The sequence below is a fragment of the Moschus berezovskii genome, chromosome 23 (assembly GCF_049115385.1).
Source record: "Moschus berezovskii isolate FMDL1 chromosome 23, NW_MosBer_1.0, whole genome shotgun sequence".
Taxonomy (NCBI): domain Eukaryota; kingdom Metazoa; phylum Chordata; class Mammalia; order Artiodactyla; family Moschidae; genus Moschus; species Moschus berezovskii.
Genome location: NC_142482.1, coordinates 11869996 through 11879029, shown reverse-complemented (window position 1 = coordinate 11879029; position 9034 = coordinate 11869996). Strand labels below are relative to the sequence as shown.

The following is a 9034-nucleotide window of genomic DNA, read 5'->3' as shown; positions in this document are numbered from 1 at the left end:
GTCGCAGCAGAGGATGAGATGGTTAGATAGCATCGTGGACTCAGTGGACATGAATTTGAGCAAACTCCTGAAAAGAGTAAAGGACAGTGTATTCTGGCCTGCTGAAGTCTACGGGGGTTCCAAGGAGTGGGACACGACTTAGTGACTGAACAGCAACAACATTATATAATATTGCAATGGAAAGAACAGTCATGTTATATTAGAACTATTCTTTTATCATTGTTTATTACAAATCTAGCATTTATTAATAGAGCTATTTGGTATTAATTATAAATGGCAGTATAATATTCCGAACATGATCTCTGAAGTCAATCTACCTTGATCGAATTACAGAGCAACATTAAGTAGTTTTAAATCTGGATAGTTTACCTAAATTCTCTGTCCCCTTTTTCTCATATGAAAAATGTGGTTAATGTACTAACTATGGTACAATAATCTCATGGATATTAAGTGCATTAATAATAAGAAGCATTTAGAAGAGTGTTCAGTCTTATTCTAATCATTCAATATACTGCATTTTATTATATTATATCCAAATATCCCTGGAACTGGGAAAAGATTATATCCAAATATTTCTGATGCTACGGAAGGCCCCTCATGCTGTGAAAGATTGATGGCAGGTGGAGTACAGGATGACAGAGGATGAGATGGTTGGATAGTATCACCGATTAAATGGACACGAGTTTGAGCAAACTCTGGGAGATAGTGAAGGATGTAGAAGGCTGGAGCACTGCAGTCAATGGGGGTCACAAAGAGTTGGACATGTTTTAGCAACTAAACAACAACAATTCAAATGTCAATTTAGAGGTATTTATATATTTGGAAATCAGATTAAAATTTTTCAATTAATACACTATAGATATTATTATCACTTTCTAGAAACACTAATCCTAAATATGTCATATCATTCATAAATATACAAATATTTTGAAGTAGTTCCTGTTGACTATCAAGCTTGATTCCTCAACAGTTTGGGGCATTTGAACACTATGGGTAGAAGGAATATCACACATGTATCTCACTTCATCCTCATGGGACTGACAGACTATGCAGAGATGTGGGTGGTACTCTCCACATGTTTCTCCTGATATACCTGATCAATGTGCTGGGGAATGTGGGGATGATACTGATAATCCTCCTGGATCTCCAGCTTCACATCCCCATGTATTTTTTTCCTCAGTCATTGGCCTTTCTTGGCCTCAGTTACTCAACTGTCATCACCACCAAAACTTTAGACAACTTACTGACTTCCATCAAAATTATTTCATACCTGAACTGCTTCACTCAGATGTATTTCTTTGCCTTCTTAGGTGCCACTGAATGTTTCCTTCTCTCCTCCATGGCCTATGATCGCTATATAGCTATCTGCAATCCTCTGTATTACCCGATTGTCATGTACACCAGACCCTGCTGTTCCCTAGTCTTTGGATGTTATTTGATTGGCTTTATGGATTCTTTTGTTAACGGACTTTACATGAGCAGATTGCATTTCTGCAGATTCAATGTAATCTTTCACTTTTTCTGTGATCTATCCCAAATTTTAGCCTTTCCCTGCACTGACACGCATGGCATAGAAATCATCATATCCACTTTTGCTGGCTCCAGCCTAGTGCTCTCTTATTATAATAGTAGTGTCCTATGTGTCCATCCTGTCTACTACCCTGAAAATTACTTCCACTTCAAGTAAGCAAAAAGCCTTCTCTACATCTGCATCACATCTTCTGGGAGTCATGATCTTTTATGGCACTATGATTTTTACTTATTTAAAATCAAGTAAATCCTACTCCTTGGGAAAGGATCAGATAGCTTCTCTTTTTTATACTGTTTTCATCCCCACGCTGAATACACTCATATATAGTCTTCGAAACAAAGAAGTAAAAAAATGCTCTCAGTAGAGTCATGCAAAAAATGAAGTGAAAGTCGCTCAACCATGTCCGACTCTTTGCTACCTCATGGACTGTACAGTCCATGGAATTCTCCAGGCCAGAGTACGGGAGTGGGTAGTCTTTCCCTTCTCCAGGGGATCTTCCCACCCCAGGGATCAAACCCAGGTCTCCCGCAATTCAGGCAGATTCTTTACCAGATAAGCCACAAGAGAAACCCAAGAATACTGGAGTGAGTAGCCTGTCCCTTCCCCAAAGGATCTTCCAGGCCTAGGAATCAAACCAGAGTTTCCTGAATTGCAGGTGGATTCTTTACCAGCTGAGCTAGGAAGGAAGCCCAGATAAAGGGCTCTGAACAATTAAAATAACATTGAAGGCAAATGCTCATGCTCACCAGTTTTTTTTTTTTTTCTTTCTTATCTATATTTTTATCCCCTTGCTTTCTCTTTCCAGAAAAAAAACTGAACTAATCATTTATTTGCTTTGTTTTGAACCAACCTTTGCTTGATCTAGTATGATCTTGGGCATTTCCTGGAATTGTGGTTATGCTCAGTTGTGTTCGATTCTTTCTGACCCCATGGACTGTAGCCCACCAGGCTCTTCTGTCCACAGAATTTTCCAGGCAGGAATATAGAAATAAGTTGTAATTTCCTACTCCAAGGGATCTTCCCAACCCAGGGATTGAACTACGCTTCCTCTGCATCACCTGCATTGGAAGCAAATTTTAACCTTGAGCCATGGGAAGCCCTTTATCTGGAATACGCCTTAAGAAATCCACATTGTAATTTGAAATGTTGAAACATCTTAAATTCATGATGTATATACATATGTGTGTGTATATATATATATATATATATATATATATATATATATAGGGACAACTGATTTGCACAGTGATAAAGTATAATTAGTACCTTTTAAACAGTACTATACAAATTTAGAGAATTTTATTATTAAATGAGGCCCATTTTATGGACAGTAACAGAAGTTTTAGAACTTGTTTTGTGTACTTGTGGGGAAGCAATATAACAGAGTGGTTAGCAGCACTTGCCTTGGAGCTGTCCATCACAGGGTTTCAGTTCTAGGTCTGCAGCCCTTGTAGCTCGACAACATTTAAAGGGATCATTGACACTTGGGACTCAAGTTTACACAATCTTACCAAGTAAGAATTCCAGATCCATAATGTTATTGTAGGTATTACATCACATAATTGATGTAAAGCATCTAAGGCCTTACAAAGAAATGCTATTATCATTAGAATACTCACATCCCTGCTTATTTTTAACTTATGTTTTTTTTTTCTTATATTATTCTAACTTATAAATTACCTTTAGTTTATTTAAGAAAAACAAATACACAAACAGCTAAGTAAATACTCAACACTTCAAAATTTCTATTTAAAGTGGTACACATTAATAATATAGAAAACTTGGAAAATATTGAAAATTTTAAAAAATTACGTTTCCTAAAAGTTATCAGCAACTTTACATATGCTCTTCTGAGCATTCCTGTTGGCTCAGTGGAAGAGAATCCACCTGTCAATGCAGGAGACACAGGTTCCATCCCTGATTTGGAAAGATCCCCCAGAGAAGGAAATGGTAACCCACTCCAGTATTCTTGCCTGGCAATCCACATGGACAGAAGAGCCTGGTGGGCTATAGTCCATGGGGTCACAAAGAGTTGGACGCCACTTAGCGACTAAATACCAGCAGCACATATTATAGATAGATTGTTATGTATGTACACGTATTCAGTTCAACTCGGCTCAGTCGCTCAGTCATATCCGACTCATTGTAATCCCATGAACCGCAGCATGCAAAGCTTCCCTGTCCATCACCAATTCCCGGAGTTTACCCAATCTCATGTCCATTGAGTCGGTGATGCCATCAAACCATCTCATCCTCTCTCGTCCCCTTCTACTCCTGCCCTCAATCTTTCCCAGCATCAGGGTCTTATCAAATGAGTCAGCTCTTCACACCAGGTGTCCAAAGTGTTGGAGTTTCTGCTTCAACATCAGTCCTTCCAATGAACACCCAGGAATGATTTCTTTTAGGATGGACTGGTTGGATCTCCTTGCAGTCCAAGGGACTCTCAAGAGTCTTCTCCAACACCATATTATATATAGTCATATTTCTCTCACTTCCTATGAACGCTCAGTAACTTTCTTTGTATTCTTACAAGTTTATTATTAATTATTACTTTGTCATTGAAATCTAGGGTGACCGTGTTCTTGGCAAATGGGAAAAATCCAGACTCTCATTTTGTAATGCTTTGGACATGAAATGTTTGCAGATTTATCAAGTTAAAAATCTGTTTGCAGTGATATTCGTTCAGCAGCTATCTGAAAACCTTTAAAACCCCTAACTTTGTGTGATGTGTCAAAAAAAAATTCAGAAAACTGTGTTTTTTTTTTTTTTTTTGCTGAAATTAGGTGTATTTTACAATAGCATTGTCTTTCTCCTGATTTATATTCATTTGTTATGATTATTAAAAATAAATCTTTCATTAAATTTTCACTTTGTTAGTAGACATATAGCTTGTTTCTACATTCTGGCCTTTGTAAATAGTGTTGCAATGGACATTTACATGTGTATATTTTTTGAACTATAGTTTTTTCCAGATATATGCCTAGGAGTAGGTTTTCTTGGTCATATGGTTTTTCTTTTTTTGTGTTATAACAACACACTTCATAACAGTGACCTTGTCCCCACTCCTTACCTTCATGAACTCATTCCTTATTATTCTATCAGTCATACTCACTTTGATTTGACCACTGACATTCTAACTCTTCTGTCCATACTAGTACTGATAGCTTTTGGAATGTTTCCATTTTCCCTTTCATTCAGAAACTTGTTATTCACAGAGAAATGCATGCTTTCTTTCCTATTCTAGTCTTAATAAAACATTTAAAATTGTACCTATTCCCTTCCCCCTTTCATGCTTCATTTATTTTCCATAGCAGTTATCTACATTTAACCTTTCATAATATTTTGTTAGTGTCATTTGTTGTTTGCTGCATCATCACACACTATCATGTAAGCTTAATGAATAAGGACTCTTGTTTAGTTTGTTCAACATCCTCTCCCCAGCACCTAGATTTAAACCTCAATGAATGTATCTGAAGTTTGCAATTTACAGAGGATGAAACTATAGAACACAATAAATAACCGGCCAGTGATCACTCACTAGTGAAAAAAAAAAACTCACGTTTGAACACTGGTAGTCTAAATCTACTGTTCATATTTCTCATCACCATTGTTTGATTGGACATTTTCAACAAAATTGTACTATGGTTACCAGAACTGAGAAAATAGAATTCATTACTGTATTAAGGAAAGCATTACATAAAATACCAGGGGCTGTTGAAAGGCTTATACTACTGGCAGACATTCTCTAAAGCATGCTAATACCAACCAGCGTGATTTGGACAATACTATTCCAGTACTCTTGCCTGGAAAATCCCATGGACAGAGGAGCCTGGTGGGCTGCATTCCATGGGGTTGCTAAGAGTCAGACATGACTGAGCAACTTCACTTTAACTTTTCATTTTCAAGCATCGGAGAAGGAAATGGCAACCCACTCCAGTGTTCTTGCCTGGAGAATCCCAGGGATGGCGGAGCCTGGTGGGCTGCCATCTATGGGGACGCACAGAGTCGGACACAACTGAAGTGACTTAGCAGCAGCAGCCAGGTCTTCTCAAACATCCAGATCACAGAAGGAAATTCCATTAAGCAAAGAACAGTTTTCCTAATGATGTTATTGTTCTAGGAAGAGAATCTCTAATAGGGTACACACTATCCTGATGTAAAAATGGGATTCAGAAAGACTGGCTCAGCAAATAAAAAAAGTATCCTTTGTTATAAACTTTCAGATTTAGCTGACTAGGGTATGTGGATGAATCTTTTTCACAACATAATTCTAGAAACTGGGCTTCCTTAGTGACTCAGTGGCAAAGAATCCTGCTGCCAATGCAGGAGCAGCCGATATGGGCCCTGGTCAGTAAGAGCCTCTGGAGAAGGCCCACTCTAGCATTCTTGCCTGGAAAATCCCTTGGACAGAGGAACCTGGTGGGCTACAGTACATGTGATCAAAAACAGTCTGACATGATTTGGTGAATAAACAACAACGATCCTGGAAACTAAGTTTCTTCTATGTTGCTGATCATTTATCTCTCATTGCTGTCCTCTTCTGCACTGTCGAATAATTGATTTTTTAAAAATAATATTTGGTACATTTCATCACAAAGCCATCTAGTTTTGGTCTAATCTTCAGTATCTAAAGTTAATTGAAAGCATAAATTCACTTAAGTGCATGCATGAAAATATTCATAAGCACTATGAATGAAAGCCAAATAATAGAAAAAACTCAAACGACCATCAAGTGATTCATTGGAAGGACAGAAGTTGAAGTGTTGAAGCTGAAGCTCCATTACTTTGGCCACCTAATGGGAAGAGCTGACACATTGAAAAAGACTCTGATGTTGGGAAAGATTGAAGGCAGGAGTAGAAGGGGATGACAGAGGATAAGATGGTTGGATGGCATCACGGACTCAATGGACATGAGTTTGAGCAAACTCCAGAAGTTAATGGAAGACAGAAAAGTCTGGCATGCTGCAGTCTATGGGGTCACAAAGAGTTGAACATGACTTTGTGACTGAGCAACAAGAAAATATTATTTACATGAGATAAAAGAAAAGAGAGCACGGGAATTTTTTAAGAAAATGAATCAATTCCATTAAATTAAAGTCAGGAAAATAGAAAAAAGGAGAAATATATAGACAAAGAAAGCAAGATATGCATATATTTTGATCCTCCAAAGATGAACACCATGCCAAATTAACAGACAACATATCACAACGTACAAATAAGGTTTTGTCCCCTGAAAAGAAAAAAAAAATTTTTTAAACTTTCTAATGAATGGATATAATGTATTATAAGTCAATGAAAAATGATCAGTACTAAAGTATTTATTAAAGTTATTTGTTATTTATTAATGTTTATACAATTTTAAGAAATACATTTCTTTAAAATTTCTTTACATTTTTCTTATCTAGCTATAAATATGAATTTTATTTCACATGTCTTAGCAAGACAAACATTTGATGATTAGAATTGGTCTTCCTAACTTCATCAATTTACAATAATTTATTACAGCTCCTTTATACAAACCTACAAATCCTCTCCTGAAATTCTGGCGTATAAGCAGAGTTTTCCAGAAGAATTCTTTTCACGTCTACTTGACAACTGGTTTAATTATCATGATTTAATTAAAGATTCACAAGAATATTTTAATCTTTCAGTTTACCCCTTTTTAGACTCTTTGTTTCTTCATGTTGGATAAATAATATTCAATAAAATTCTAAACATCTGAGGCAGACTTCACTAGAAAAAAAGTTGGTTATGTGGCATCAGTCACACATAACACATGAAATTATGGGTGCTATGAAAGGCTAGTATAACATTGGCCATATTATATTATGAAATTTAGAATAAAATGAGGGTGGATACTGAATCAGCAATATGATAATTGTTGTGTAAATCTAAAGGCTTGGTGCTTGAGTGAGCGGCTGTGAGGAGATACCCCATGTCCAAGGACAAAGGAGAAGTCCCAGCAAGACAATAGCAGGGGCAAATACTTTAGAATCAAATGCCAATCCCACCAGAGACGCTCAGAGGGCTCGAACATACCTTGTGCGCACCAGAACCCCCACAGAGACTGAGACAGAGCTGTGTCTGAGTGTCTCTTGTGGAGATATGGGTCACCACTGGACTGCCACAGGGACAGGGGCTCTGGGTGCAGCAGACTTGGGTATGGCATAAGCTTTCATGGAGGAGGTCATCATTAACCCAACCACAAGGTGGGGAACAATGTACACCCGGGGTGGATTCATGTCAATGTATGGCAAAACAAATGCAATATTGTAAAATAATAAGCCTCCAATTAATAATAATAAATAAAAATGCCAAAAAAAAAAAGAACTTACACAGGACTGGGGTAATTGATTCTTGGAGAGCACAAACAGAACCTTGTGCACCAGGACCCAGGAGAAAGGAGCAGTAACCCCACAAGAAAGTGACCCAGACTTGCCTGGGAGTTCCCAGGAGTCTCCAGCAGAGGCATGGGTCAGTGGTGGCCTGCTGCAGGGTTGGGGGCACTGAGTGTAACAGTAAACACATGGGATCTTTTGAAGGAGGTCGCCATTATCTTCATTACCTCCACTGTAATTGGGCTCAGGTAAATAGTAGGAAGAGACCATAACTTATCCATCAACATGAAATAAAATTATTAAAGATTTACTGAGCATGCCCCACCCATCAGAACAAAACCCAGTTTCTCCCTCCCTCCCACCAGGAAGTTTCCATAAGCCTCTTTTCTTCTCCAAGAGAGGGCAGAAAGGCTGCAGACCACAATCACAGAAAACTAACCAATCTAATCACATGGACCACAGCCTTGTCTAACTCAATGAAACTATGAGCCATGCCATGTAGGGCCACTCAAGATGTGGTCATGGTGGAGAGTTCTGACAACACGTGGTCCACTGCCGAAGGGAATGGCAAACTACTTCAGTATTTTTGCCTTGAGACCCCCATGAACAGCATGAAAAGGCAAAAAGATAGGACACTGAAAGATGAACTCCCCAGGTCGGTAAGTGCCCAATATGCCACTGGAGATCAGTGGAGAAATAACTCAAGAAAGAGTGAAAGGATGGAGCCAAAGCAAAAACAACACCCAGTTGTGGATGGGACTGGTGATAGAAGCAAAGTTCGATGCTGTAAAGAGCAATATTGCATAGCAACCTGGAATGTTAGGTCCATGAATCAAGGCAAATTGGAAGCGGTCAAACAGGAGATGGCAAGAGTGAACATCGACATTTTAGGAATGAATGAAGTAAAATGGACTGGAATGGGGGAACTTAACTCATATGACCATTATATCTACTACTGTGGGAAAGAATCCCTTAGAAGAAATGGAGTAGCCATCATGGTCAACAAAAGAGTCCAAAATGCAGTACTTGGATCCAATCTCAAAAACGACAGAATGATCTCTGCTTGTTTCTAAGGCAAACCATTCAATATCAAGGTAATCCAAGTCTATGCGTTCTATGAAGACCTACAAGAGTTTTTAAAACTAACACCACAAAAAGATGTCCT

At 38.1% G+C, this 9034-nt stretch overlaps 1 pseudogene; it reads left to right on the top strand.

The window, feature by feature from the left end:
* The first annotated feature begins 989 nt into the window (after positions 1–989).
* Positions 990–1917, top strand: LOC129543380 (olfactory receptor 8H1-like; annotated as a pseudogene).
* The last annotated feature ends 7117 nt before the right edge of the window (positions 1918–9034 follow it).